Source organism: Vipera ursinii (assembly GCF_947247035.1).
Source record: "Vipera ursinii genome assembly, chromosome: 2".
In the NCBI taxonomy this organism is placed as follows: Eukaryota; Metazoa; Chordata; class Lepidosauria; order Squamata; family Viperidae; genus Vipera; species Vipera ursinii.
The window spans coordinates 15,057,665-15,071,379 of NC_139513.1; the positions used below are offsets into that span (position 1 = coordinate 15,057,665).

Below are 13,715 nucleotides of genomic sequence, written 5' to 3' on the forward strand. Positions count from 1 at the left end.
CATTGTTTGGGGTGTAGAGAGGTTTTGGATCTCCACTGAGAGTCACCCCTAAGAAAGCTGATTGTGTAATTGTGTAAAACCTTCGTGATTTTTTTAGGACGCAGCACACAGCTAAGCTTCACAAGGTAAGTAGCATCACATTTCACTATTTCACTAGGCTCAGTTGCAAAGGTCACATGCTAGAAGTCAAAAAAATACTTGATGGCTTTTAATCAGGGACAACATCTTACAAATACTTAGGTAGAGGCTTCAAGGAGTTAAAACCATCGAGTACTGTATTGCTAGAGGGGAGGAGAGAAGCACGGAGGAACTTCCTTTTCCGGGTCACTCACGGCAGGAAGGTGGTGTGCAGAGTGGCTTTTGTGCTCTTCTAAGGATCGAAGCAGCAGCTGAAAGGTGAGTTGAGGGCAGGTCGGAGGAGAAGCCGGGAGCGAGCGGGGCTGTTTGGTTTTCTTCACGGCGTCCAAGCAGAGAAAGAAACGAGGCTGAAGCATGTCTGCTGCTGCTGCATTTTCCTTCCCTCCCCAACTTTTCAGTCCGCTGGTGCTACATGCTTTGAAACTCAGGGCTGCAATTTTCTGCTGATGGGAAGATCTAAAAAGTCTCCTTCTAGTGAAGCTTGACTCTTTGGGAATGTCTTCCCTCCAAAGGTTGTGGGTGCTCCGTCACTGCAGGTTGGAAGGGACCTTGGAGGTCTTCTAGTCCAACCCCCTGCTCAAGCAGGAGACCCTGTACCATTTCAGACAAATGGCTGTCCAGTCTCTTCTTAAAAGACTCCAGTGATGGAGCAGCCACAACCTCTGAAGGGAAATCATTCCACTAGTTAATTGTTCTCAGTGTCAGAAAATTGTTCCTTAGCTGTATGTTGCTTCTTTCCTTTTGCTTCATTTCTTGCCTTCTGGTGCTTTGGAAAATAGGTTGACCAGTGCTTTTTTTGTAAAAGAAAAAGGTGCCGGAACTCACACATGTCATATAACCCGCCTTGCCTACCCTACAAGGTTCCATCCAAAAAAGGTGCCGTAACTCCGTTCTGAGCGTTCTGTGATAAAAAAAAGCCCTGAGGTTGACCCTTAGTGTGTGGTAGGATGTGTGGTAGGATGGAGGGTTTGTTGTCACTGTGTGTTGGGGGGAGAGAGCACAGGAGGAGGCTCAGCTAATCTCAATGTACACATGTTGTACTTTGACAGTAAAGGTATTATTATTATTATTATTATTATTATTATTATTATTATTATTATTATTATTATATTAAAAGCTGTCAGAGGAGTTTTAATTCAGAAGCCAAAAGATGTAGTGACACAACAGTGGGTTAGCTAGCTGATTAATAGGTTGAGCCCCACAACCTCCATAACCTTTCTGTGCTATTGAAACTTTGATGAGATTTGTAAGGGTTTTGTTTTCCTAATTTTCTTGCCTGTTCTTAGCCTTCGGGAAAACGTCAATCCTATCCCCAGGGAAAGAAGATGATGAATTTCTGAGTGTTCGTATATGTGATCCTGTCAGTTTCCACTGTTTATTCCAGGACTATCTTTTTCTCACTGTAATTGTTTCTTTTACAGAGAGAGAGAGAGATTGAGGGAGGGAGGGAGAGAGAGAGAGAGAGAGAGAGAAAGAGGGAGAGAGAGAGAGGGAGGGAGGGAGGGAGGGAGGAGGGAAAAAAAACCTCTGGTGGTTTTAATTTCGGCTTGGCTTTTCTTAGGCATAGGAAATGGCAGTTTCTTTTAGGAATATTCTTAATAGAATATTCTCTTCATTTTTAATTAACGATAATCTTATCAGAGAAGTAGAGGTGGTACAAAGTTTATATTTTCCTAACAAAGTTCCAGGAATTCAGTGCACCCCAAGCATGTCTGTTCAGATTGTGTCAAGAATGAGGCGTGCAAGTCGAAGAAACCATACGAATAGCAAGTATATTGAAGGAGTTTGGGACAGTGATCAAAGAAGTATAACATTTCAGGTGTAAAAGCTGCTCTGTCTTGCAGGTGACTTTCATGGAGGAGGGCTGTTGGGGAAAAAAAGATTGTGTTTTTTGATCATAGGATCTCCAGCAATTTCTGCTGTGATCTCCTTAGCTTAGAAGTGCCTCCTTTTTAACGTTTGACGGCTGGGGGGGGTGAGAACAGCATCAAAAGGCTGATACTTCACGTGAAGTACTAATACCACTTTACAATACCTTGGTAAGGCCACACCTGGAATACTGCATCCAGTTTTGGTCACCACGATGTAAAAAAGAAGTTGAGACTCTAGAAAGGGTACAGAGAAGAGCAACAAAGATGATTGGGGGACTGGAGGCTAAAACATATGGGGAACGGTTGCTGGAATTGGGTATGTGTAGTTTAATGAAGAGAAGGGTGAGGGGTGACATGATAGCAGTGTTCCAATATCTCAGGGGCTGCCCCAAAGAAGAGGGAGTCAAGCTATTCTCCAAAGCACCTGAAAGCAGGACAAGAAGCAACGGATGGAAACTAGTCAAGGAGAGAAGCAACCTAGAACTAAGGAGAAACTTCCTGACAGTTGGAACAATTAACCAGTGGAACAACCTGCCTCCAGAAGTGGTGAATGCTCCAACACACTGGAAGTTTTTAAGAAGAGACTGGACAGCCAGTTGCCTGAAATGGTATAGGGTTTCCTGCCTGAGCAGGGGGGGTTGGACTAGATGACCTCCTGAGTCCCTTCCAACATTATCAACATCATCATCATTATTATTACTTTTGTGGTCTCTCCCTCGGTTAGAAGATGTGAGAAAAAAATTGTACAGTAGATAATATTTCTAAAACAGCATTGCGTTAAGTATCATGAATATTTTTAAGAAAGAAAAAATAAAGGAAAGTGTCAGCATTTCTACAAACATTGGGACAGGACAATGCAAAAGCTCTCTTCCCAAAACACGGGAGACGTTTCCTCTTTCACTTCTCTCCCAGGGCTCTTTTTTTTTTCAAAAAAATACCTTCAAATAAAGAGAGGATCATCATTCGTAGCAGCGGAAGTGACATTTTAGCTAGGCAGATGAATGATCCTGATTTTACTCGGCTTAGAAGACACCAAAGAATTCCAAGATTATTCATTTCACCCACACAATTCAAAATGAAAAGTTACAGTTATTTTTGGGAAGGTCACATTGCATGGGATCTCTTTGCAAAGAGGACACCCAGTGACCAGGAGCAGATCAGGCCTGGCACGTGGAGAAACCAGGAGGCTTGTTTGGCCTGAGTCTCAAGTTCCAAGTGATTTCAGACTGAAATACGTGCAACATTTCTAAACATTAAAATAGTAAAAGTTATATTTCATCTGTTTTCCTTTTTGTTTTTCCTTAGTGTCATATTTTAGTGCACGTCTTATCGTGTCTCGTTATGGTTAGGGGTTGGAAACCCTGGGTAATGATCCCAAAGCCTTGGGATCTCTCACAGGGGATGTCAGAATCCTTTTATATTTCATTTCTAACGATCTCCTCTGTGCTAAAACCAAATCTCATCTTCCCCTGGATTCTGCCATTACTAAGGGGGAGAGGAGACAGGCATGTGGGCTTTATTGTTTTCACTTCCTCCATAAATGTACCCTTTTGTTTATCCGCCTGTCTGCTATCCATTACAGTGTAACAAATTGCTTTTTATGCTATGCATTCTCTCTGAATTTCCCTACCTTACCAGGCAACTAGAAATAGGAGTGGGGGAAAAGATACAACTCTCCGGGATCTGGTTTATTTCTCCGAAGGAGGTGTGAGGAGCTGTGGAAATGATCCTGCTGCAAACCGGCCCAGATTGATGTTATCTTTCCTTTCCCACGATGGACTGACCACCTGGAGATTGGCTGATCTGGAACTGACCGAATGAACTGTGGGGTGGGGCTTGGTTGGGGGCACTTTAAAATTATCGAGATGTAAGGGAATCCCTCAGATCGTGTCTATTATGCCTGCTATCTCCTATTTCTCAGTAGAAGTTCCTGCTTGGAAGAAATTGTCTCCAAGAGTTCTACTTTCTTAAGATGTGGGTTGAGGTGGGTTCTGACATTGGGCTCTAGAAAAATATCAAACAAAGCCAATCTAAGACCAATCAAAGGGACTGGTCAGCAGGGTGAGTTCAAAAACCATAAGAAGCAGTTAGGCTGAAACACGTCAGTTGCTGCATATTATAGGACAAATAACTGGCTGGAACAGTCTTCATCGATCCTTAAGGGAGGTGCATTTTCTTTCTTCTGTATGCATATAGTTTCCTCCCCTCCTCCTTTCCCTTGGTGTAGTTCTCGCTTCTTGCATGGGAAGCTTCTTCCTCTGTTCCTGTGGTGATGAGTGAATCGTTGGGAGGCCTGAACAAACAAGTTAGGGACAATCATCACGGGGAAAGTCTTTCAGTGTGATTGCTGGAGTCGAAAAGAACACGATGACACATAATCAGTAAAAAAAATCTGGCAACTGCATTCGGTAGAGAGGAAGCAACCTGGTTTTCATCTTTATGTCACTAAATGGCGCACTATAGATATGCTATAGTCTAGACCAGAGGTAGGCAACCTCGGCTCTTTTATGACTCATGGACTTCAACTCCCAGAATTCCTGAGTCAGCATAAAAGTCCATGAGTCATAAAAGAGCCGAGGTTGCCTACCCCTGGTCTAGACTCTAAGACACGGGTCGGCAACCCGCGGCTCCGGAGCTGCATGCGGCCCTTTAAGCCGTCTCGTGCGGCTCCCAGTCCTCCTCTGCCGTTCTGCAAAAAAAGTCCCATTCAGAGAATGGGGCGGCGGAGGTTTGGAGAGCTGATGCCTTTCGGGGCCAAAAGAAATGCGAACGAAGGCAGCAGCTCTCCAAACGGGGCAACGGCGGTTTGGAGAGCTGCGCGCGCTCCAAACCTCCTCCGTCCAGTTTCCAAGGCTGCCGGCTTCGTCCATGTTTGAGGAAGCCAGCAGATCTCCAAACGGCCGGCGGCGGTTTGGAGAGTTGCGCGCACAGCTCTCCAAACCTCCTCCTTCCTGTTTGCAGGGTTGCTGGCTTCCTGAAACATGGACGAAGCCGGCAGATCTCCAAACGGGTGGAGGAGGTTATGAGAGCTGCGCAGCTCTCCAAACCTCCGCGGCCCCGTTTGGAGAGCTGCTGCCTTCGTCCGCTTTTTTAAGAAATGGCGCCCCGTTTGGAGAGTTGCTGCCTTTGTGTTTGAAAGAAACGCAGAAGAAGGCAGCTCTCCAAACCTCCGCGGCCCCGTTTGGAGAGCTGCCTTCGCGTTTTGGAGACCTGCGCAGGTCTCCATACCTCCGGTGCCCCATTTGGAGAGCTGCTGCCTTTGTCCGTTTATGAAAGAAATGCGGACAAAGGCAGCAACTCTCCAAACCTCTGGTGCCCTGTTTGGAGAGTTGCTGCCTTCGTGTTTGAAAGAAATGGGGGCAGAGCTGGTGCTTGTTTTGCGCATGTGCACGCATGCACATGCACATTTTGCAGCTCCCACTTTTTTATGTGTGTGACGAAACCGGTTCCGAGTGGCTCTTTCATTGTTTCAGGTTGCCAACCCCTGCTCTAAGACAATTGTCACTGCAAGTAGAGCATCGGTAATAGAGGCAATATTTCAATATTAGAATCCTAGAGAGGATTTGGAGAACAGCAGAGGAATTTCCTCTTCCTGCTCTCCGCTGGGGGGATGGAGGAGGTGAGGTTAGTTCTCCTTGTCTTCCCAGGGTGGAAACAGTAGCTGAAAGGTGAGTTGAGGACAGATGGAGGAGAGGCCGGGAGCAAATAGGGCTGTTTGGGTTTCCCTGGATTGTAAAAGCAGAGAAGCAAAGAGGTTGAATCATGTCAGCTGCTACACATTCCTTCCCTCCCCAGATTTTATTCCATTGGTGGTGCAAGCTTTAAAACGGGTGCCTGCATTTTTATGTGTTTGTTGAGAGATTTGAAAGGCTCCTTTCAGATGAGGGTTGGCTCCTTGTGATTTTATGGACATGTTCTATTCTTGGCAACAATTTGGAACCGATCTGCCAGTGCTGTCTTCAGGAATTTTGTTTTTACTTCCATATCTAGGAAGCAAATGCAGGATTTCCTGGTGGTGTGCCATCCATGTATTAACCTGGCACATCTGTTCGTAACCCAGAACTTTTTTTTTTAAAAAAAAAACAAAACCAAATACTAAATGGGCTCATTTGGGATGTTCGGTTTTATAGGTAATCCTCATTTACTGCTTACCATTCAGTCTTCAGACTTTCAGTGGTGCTGAAAAAGAGGACTTACAACCATTCCTCAAAGTTGTGGCTGTCACAGTTATTTAGGGGTGGCACTGGCTTGCATTCACAAGGGTTTATTTATTTATTTTATTACATTTATATACCGCCCTTTCCCTGAGGACTCAGGGCGGTTTACAGGGAATTTAAAACCAAAAATAACAAAAGTTAAAACCAGTTTAAAAAAGATTAAATTTAACCCTGTGCAACTAAAACCCCAATTAAAATAAATTAATCCTCAGCCTGGGCCAGAGAGCTCGAAGAGCCAGGTCTTCAGGCCCCGGCGAAATGAACGGAGGTCGGGGGCAGTCCTCGGCTCCACTGGCAGCTGGTTCCAGAGGGCAGGCGCCCCCACTGAGAAGGCCCTATCCCTGGGCGTTACCCGCCGGCAATCTCTTACCGGAGGGACCCTGAGCAGACCCTCCCTGTGGGAGCGCACTGGACGAAGGGCACTTGATGCTGGCAGCAGGTGTTCCCTCAAGTACCCCGGACCCAAGCCATGTAGGGCTTTATAGGTAATGACCAGCACCTTGAATTTCACCCGGAGGGCAACCGGAAGCCAATGCAGCTCGCGGAGTAGAGGTGTTACATGGGAGTATCGGGACACACCCATTACAACTCGCGCGGCCGCATTCTGCACCAGTTGAAGCCTCCGAGTGGTCCTCAAGGGCAGCCCCATGTAGAGAGCGTTGCAGTAGTCTAAATGGGAGGTCACGAGCGCATGAGTAACTGTGCGTAGGGCATCTCGGTCCAGATAGGGACGCAACTGGCGCACCAGGCGAACCTGGGCAAAAGCCCCCCTGGTCACGGCTCCTATGTGGTCTTCAAAATTGAGTTGTGAATCCAGGAGGACGCCCAAGTTGCGAGCCCTATCAACGGGGGGTAACACCTCACCCCCCATCGTTAGAAATGGAATAGTCTGGTTAACCCGAGATGCCAATATGCACAACCACTCAGTCTTGGCGGGATTGAGACGAAGCCTGTTTCTCCCCATCCAGACCTGGACCGCCTCCAGGCACCGGGACATCACGGCGAGGGCATCACTGGGTTGGTTCGGGGAGGAAAGAAAAAGTTGGGTATCATCAGCGTACTGATGATACCCCACCCCGAAACCACGAATGATCTCGCCCAGCGGCTTCATATAGATGTTGAACAGGAGGGGCGAGAGAACCGACCCCTGAGGAACTCCACAAATGAGAAGCCTCGGGGCGGATCTCTGCCCTCCCGTCAACACCGACTGCGAGCGGCCCAGGAGATAGGAGGAGAACCACCGTAAAACGGTGCCTCCCACTCCCAACCCCCTGAGACGCCGCAGCAGGATACCATGGTTGATGGTATCAAAAGCCGCTGAGAGATCTAATAGGACCAGGACAGAGGAGCAACCCCTGTCCCTAGCCCTCCAGAGATCATTCACCAGCGCGACCAATGCCGTCTCCGGGCTGTGTCCGGGTCTGAAACCTGATTGGTACGGGTCCAGATAATCAGTTTCCTCCAGGAACAGAGGAAGCTGATGCGCCACCACACTCTCAACAACCTTCGCCAAAAAGCGATAGTTATTTAAAACAGCCGGGTCCAAAGCAGGCTTCTTGAGGAGGGGTCTCACCACCGCCTCCTTCAAGGCAGCAGGGAAGACACCCTCCTTCAAAGAAGCAGTTATTACTGCATGCAACCAGCCTCGTGTCCCCTCCCGGGCCGCATAAGCTAGCCAGGAGGGGCACGGATCCAACAAACAGGTGGTGGTGCTCAGTCTCCCCATGATCCTGTCCACATCATCAGGGGAAACAGGGTCGAACTCATTCCAGATAACATGCTCAAGACCGCCCGATTCCTCCACATCAGACTCTGCCCAGTCAGAGTCCAGACCGGTCCGGATCTGAGCGATTTTGTCCGCCAGATGATGACTAAACTCCTCGGCTCGTCCCCGCAAGGGATCCTCCCTCACCTCCTGGTTAAGGAGGGAGCGAGTTACCCTAAACAGGGCGGCTGGGCGATTATCTGCGGACGCGATAAGGGCAGAAAAGTAGTTAGACTTCGCCGTCCTTATCGCCGCAAGATAAGACCTTATAAAGGTTCTTAACTGCAATCGGTCAGATTTGGATCGGCTGGACCTCCAACCGCTCTCTAGACCTCGTCTCCGACGCTTCATCTCCTGGAGCTCCACAGAGAACCATGGGGCCCAACGGGATCTGCGCCGGGTCAGAGGTCGCAAGGGTACAACGCAGTCAAGTGCCCCGGCGGCCGCCGTTTCCCAGGCATCCACCAGAGCATCGACTGGGCTGTGGATAAGGGTGATAGGTATAGGCCCAAGCGCCCTCTGGAACCGTTCCGGGTCCATTAGGCGCCTGGGGCGGAACCACCTGGTCGGTTCCGCCGCCCAGCAGCGGGGGGTGGCATAACGGAAAACCAGCCGCAGGAGGTAATGATCTGACCATGACAGGGCGGTGATGGTTGGTGAACCCCCTCCCAGATCATCCAACTACTGTCCAGATAGGAACACCAGGTCGAGAGTATGATCCCCCACATGTGTCGGGCCCTCAATAACTTGGGTCAGGCCCATGGCTGTCATGGAGGCCATGAACTCCCGAGCTAACTCAGACGACCCTCCCAGTGACGGCAGGTTGAAGTCACCCAGGACTATAAGCCTGGGGAACTCCACCGCCAGCCCTGAGAGAGTGTCGAGCAGCTTGGGCAGGGCTGTTGCCACACAGCCGGGCGCCAGGTATGTGAGCAACAAGCTCAACTGAGCCCGAGGACCACATCTCAAGAGGAGGGATTCACTCCCGGCCATCTGGACAAAGTCTCCCGAATAACCACTGCCACCCCATCACCCCTGCCCTGAGCCCGTGGCTGGTGTAGCACCCGGAAACCTGGAGGGCATAACTCAGTCAGAGGCACCCCTCCCTCCGAACCCAACCAAGTTTCCGTAATGCACACTAGATCCGCACATTCCTCCTCGATCAGATCATGAATGAGGGGAGCTTTGTTAACGACGGATCTAGCGTTAAAATAAACCAGCCTGAGCTCAGGGACCTGATCACCCTCATCCCCGGGTAAGAGGGTGCTAACCGGAGGGTCGGAGCGCGCCACCGCTTGGAGATAGCGGGGGTGCGATCCCGGGTGTTGATATGGCCCTCCGTGCAAGCACCTGCTGCCATTCCCTATCGTCGTGGGGATTTGAAGCCCCACCCCCACATTCCCAGAACCAGCAGCCACCGACCCCGTCCCGTCAGGACCCCTAACAGGCCCAGACTGAGTGCCGGTTAAAGATTCCCTCCCCACCCTCCTACCCCTCCCCCTCCCTAACCTTTTAAAATAACCGGCTAAAATTTTTATCAGGGGCCTCTTAGCACGTCTCAACTCGAGGCCCCTATCTAAGCCCAGCCACCTCTCGGAGTCCCAACACTTGGGATCGTCATTAAGGGGAGTGTGGAAACAGGCGGTAGGTCGCGCCCAGGAGGGAGAAACCCCCGAGGGCATACAGATCAGCTTCGGAGTAACGGAAACAAACCATGCAGCACTAGAGTGATCACAGGGTTGTGGTGTCCCACAGTCATGGACTTTCCATTTGGAACATTCACAACTGGCTTCCAGCAAACAAAATCAAGTCACACTCATGTTACATTGTATTGAACAGACCACAGTGAGTCACTTAAAGACCGCAGCCAGAAAGGATGTTGTAAATTGACATAGTTAAGTGATTCATACTTAACGATCACACCATTTAAGAACTTCCAGATATATTTGATGATAACTCTTTGCAATTCTATTAAGTTGTTATTGACTCAATTCAACAAGTAAATTTCATAAATGAATGGGTATTTGAACTTGGGTCACATTAGACATGTTGAAATGAAAATGAATCATTATTAATGTAATGGGTTAAGTTATCATTCTGGCATCTTTGCTTTATATTGTAATATATTTTTGTGGATTTGGTTTTTTCCCAAATGTGTAGCCCTTATATAAACATAATTAAACTAAGCCTTTTATGTGAATCTTACAGGCAAAAGAATGCCAAAGAGAGTAATGTGGAGAACTGAGAATCACAAGCTTCATTAAAATGCAAAGCAAACGGAAGCAGCAATCAAAATCTTATTAGTTCCTCTGGAAAACTCCAAAACACTTCTTCTCCAACAGGTGACAGAGAAGGAATAGAAAACCAGGAAAAGAGTTTTAAGCTGAACAAAATAAAGTATACGGAAGAGAGATATCAAAATAAGGGGGGTCATTTCCTAGTTCACAAAAAGAGGGAAACATCTGGAAGTCGCTGGAAAGGAAAAACTCACTTGGACAGCCACATAAGACAGACTGTAATGCAGGCCTCGCCCTCTGAGGAAGGAAACAGTAACTTGAATCAAAGCTCCATCCAACAAGGGAATCAGTACTTTTGATGTCCTTGAGAATCCAAGAATATCAGTGGTGGAAAAGATCCTCAGATGTGCCTATTGTGAGAAAAGCACAGGTTGTAGATCGCAGCTGAATATTCATGAGAGGATCCACACTGGAGAAAAGCCATACCAATGCTCCCAATGCACCAAATGTTTTGGTCAGAACAGCTCACTTGGTTCATGGAAGGACTCACAACAGAGAGGAGCTCTACCAGGTCTCCCAATCTGGCAAAAGATATAGTGATTAGGACAAGCAGATAATACACCAGAGGACTCATACTATGGAGAAACTGTTTGACTGCTCGGATTGTGGGAAAAGTTTCAGTCAGAATTCCTACCTGGTCATACACCAGAGGATTCACACAGGAGAGAAAGCCTTTGAATGTCCTGACTGTGGGAAATGTTTCAGTCGTAATAACAGCCTGGTGAACCACCAGAGGACTCACAGAGGTGAGAAACCTTATTGTCCAGAATGTGGAAAAACTTTCAGTTATAATTCTGACCTAGTGCAACATCAGAGGACTCACACAGGAGAAAAACCCTTTGAATGTCCTGACTGTGGGAAACGTTTCAGTCAGAAATCCAGCCTGGTCATACACCAGAGGATTCACACAGGAGAGAAACCCTTTGAATGTCCTGTTTGTGGGAAAGGTTTCAGTCGTAATTCCTCTCTGGTGATACACCAGAGGATTCACACAGGAGAGAAACCTTTTGAATGTCCTGTCTGTGGGAAATGTTTCAGTGAGAATTCCAGCCTGGTGAACCACCAGAGGATTCATACAGGAGAAAAGCCATTTGAATGTCCTGTCTGTGGGAAATGTTTCAGTCATAATTTCAGTCTGGTATTACACCAGAGGACTCACACAGGAGAGAAACCTTATCAATGCCCAGACTGTGGAAAAAGTTTCAGTTGTAATTCCAGCCTGGTGAAACACCAGAGGGTTCACACAGGAGAGAAACCCTTTGAATGTCCTATTTGTGGGAAAAGTTTCAGTGAGAATTCCAGCCTGGTAAACCACCAGTGGATCCACACTGGAGAAAAGCCATTTGAATGTTCTATCTGTGGGAAATGTTTCAGCCATAATTCCAGCCTGATGAGACACCAGAGGACTCACACAGGAGAGAAACCTTATCGTTGTCCATACTGTGGAAAAAGTTTCACTTATAATTTTGATCTGGTGAAACACCAGAGGGCTCACATAAGAGGGAAACGGTTTGAATGTCCTGTTTGTGGGAAACGTTTCAGTGAGAATTCCAGCCTGGTGAACCACCAGTGGATTCACACAGAAGAAAAGCCATTTGAATGTCCTGTCTGTGGGAAAAGTTTCAGTTACAATTCGAGCCTGGTGAGACACCAGAGGACTCACACAGGAGGGAAACCATTAGTGTCCGTATTGTGGGAAACGTTTCATTCAGAAATCTAATCTGGTGATACATCAGTGGACTTGCACGGGAGAGAAACCTTTCAGATGTCGTTTGTGGACATTACCTCAGGCATAAATCATCCTTTATTATACACAAGGAAGTCCATATGAGGCAAAAATAAATGGGTTTATAGACGACTTGAGTTTCATTTGTGATATTTCATTGAACGTGTAGGTGAGGAACTGACTATTAGAATTCTGACCTGATGCTTTCTGGTGAAACATGCCTCAGGATTAGAGCTGTAAGTGGAGAGAAAGCAAAAATGAAAAAAGTCCTACTACCAGTTTCTGGTTATCAGCAGCAGTTACAGGATATTTCCTTTTGCAGAAGTTGTGGAATTCCTCAAAAAAACTTTTGGGAGGTGTTTTTGTATATTGATTATTGAATTCCCACATGTGGAGCTTCAGTCTTCTACCTTGGTTTCCTCCAGATTTTGGGACCCCGAATTCTTCAGTCAGCATACAAGTAGTCCTCAAGATATGACTGTCATGGGCCTTGCAGTTAAGTTTTCATGTTAAAATAGCTGTTAAGTGAGACTGCTTTGACAATGGATACAATGGATGTTGTCAGTGTTACTATGAACATTAGGGCAAGGCAAGTTGCTCAAAAGTTGCCTCAAACAAGTTTAATAATAAAAAGCTTATGTAAAGCTGATTTCCCAACTTTTACTATTGATGAGGACTCCATACATACAGTGTCTTTCTAACATACTACAATTGTTAATTTGTAATCTGTCTCTTGTGCATTCTGCACCTCTGTATCTACTGTGTTTCCCAAAAAGTAAGGCCTACCCCAAAAATAAGCCCTAGCTTGATTTTGGGGGGTGGGCCTAATATAAGTTCTACCCCCAAAATAAGCCCTAGTTTTGGGGTGAGGCACACCTAAAAATCAAGCTAGGGTGGGGGGCAGGAGTGTGGAGTTGCCCCATGCACCCCGTACCCACTTGCCTTGCTCCAGCGATTCTGGAACAGCAGCAGTCATTCTGTTCAACTTGGGGAAAGTCTTCTAACCCAACAGGAGAAAGGTTGGCAGTACTTCATCAACCAGCCCAAGCTACTTGCAACCGAAGTCCAAAAGTACTAACCAGCACAGCTGTGAACGGCCTGCTTGAAGCTGGGTGAGGAATTTGATCTTTTCTATTCTACATTTAATTTCCTGGAAAAGATCCCCAAGAAGCAAAATACCTCCAAAAGGGAAGGAGGGGGATTTCCGCCCCACCCTTATAATTTGGAAGCGGTCAATTAAACTTTTTATGGAGGATCAAAATATATGGAAGTTAAATAAATATAAAATCTGAAATTTAAAACTTAACTCTGGATAAATCTAAAATTGTTGATTGGTTAAGACTCTTATTCTAAAGATACCGTAATTGTTCATTTTGGAAATTGAAAAACAAATAGTTGCTGACACCTAGTGGTGGATGAAGACTATGACAGCTATGACTTTAATATAAGACTTGGCAAAACCTGGGAAAAGCTAATCTGTGTTTGTGACCTTCAAAGCTTTAACAACAAAGAACAGCTGTTACAAAAAAGAGAGACAACAATCTGGGCTGTAGACAAAGAGAATTATAAATGTCAGGAACAAATCTTTTTTGAACTATTTGGATTACAAATATCTATTTAATCGGGACTCTAAAGCTATTTGCAGAGAAAAGAAAAGGAAAACTCAAATTCTTGACTATCATGGATCAGAGACATGTAGAA

At 46.6% G+C, this 13,715-nt stretch overlaps 1 protein-coding gene across 1 annotated transcript in view; it reads left to right on the top strand.

Moving 5' to 3' along the window:
* LOC310634669 (uncharacterized protein) overlaps positions 1–10,240 on the top strand; it is a 43,598-nt gene extending 33,358 nt beyond the window's left edge. The window contains exon 6 of the mRNA XM_083353199.1: positions 10,200–10,240. The gene's annotated coding sequence lies outside the window, so the exon portion shown is untranslated. The remainder of the gene's footprint in view (positions 1–10,199) is intronic.
* Positions 10,241–13,715: the final 3,475 nt, after the last annotated feature.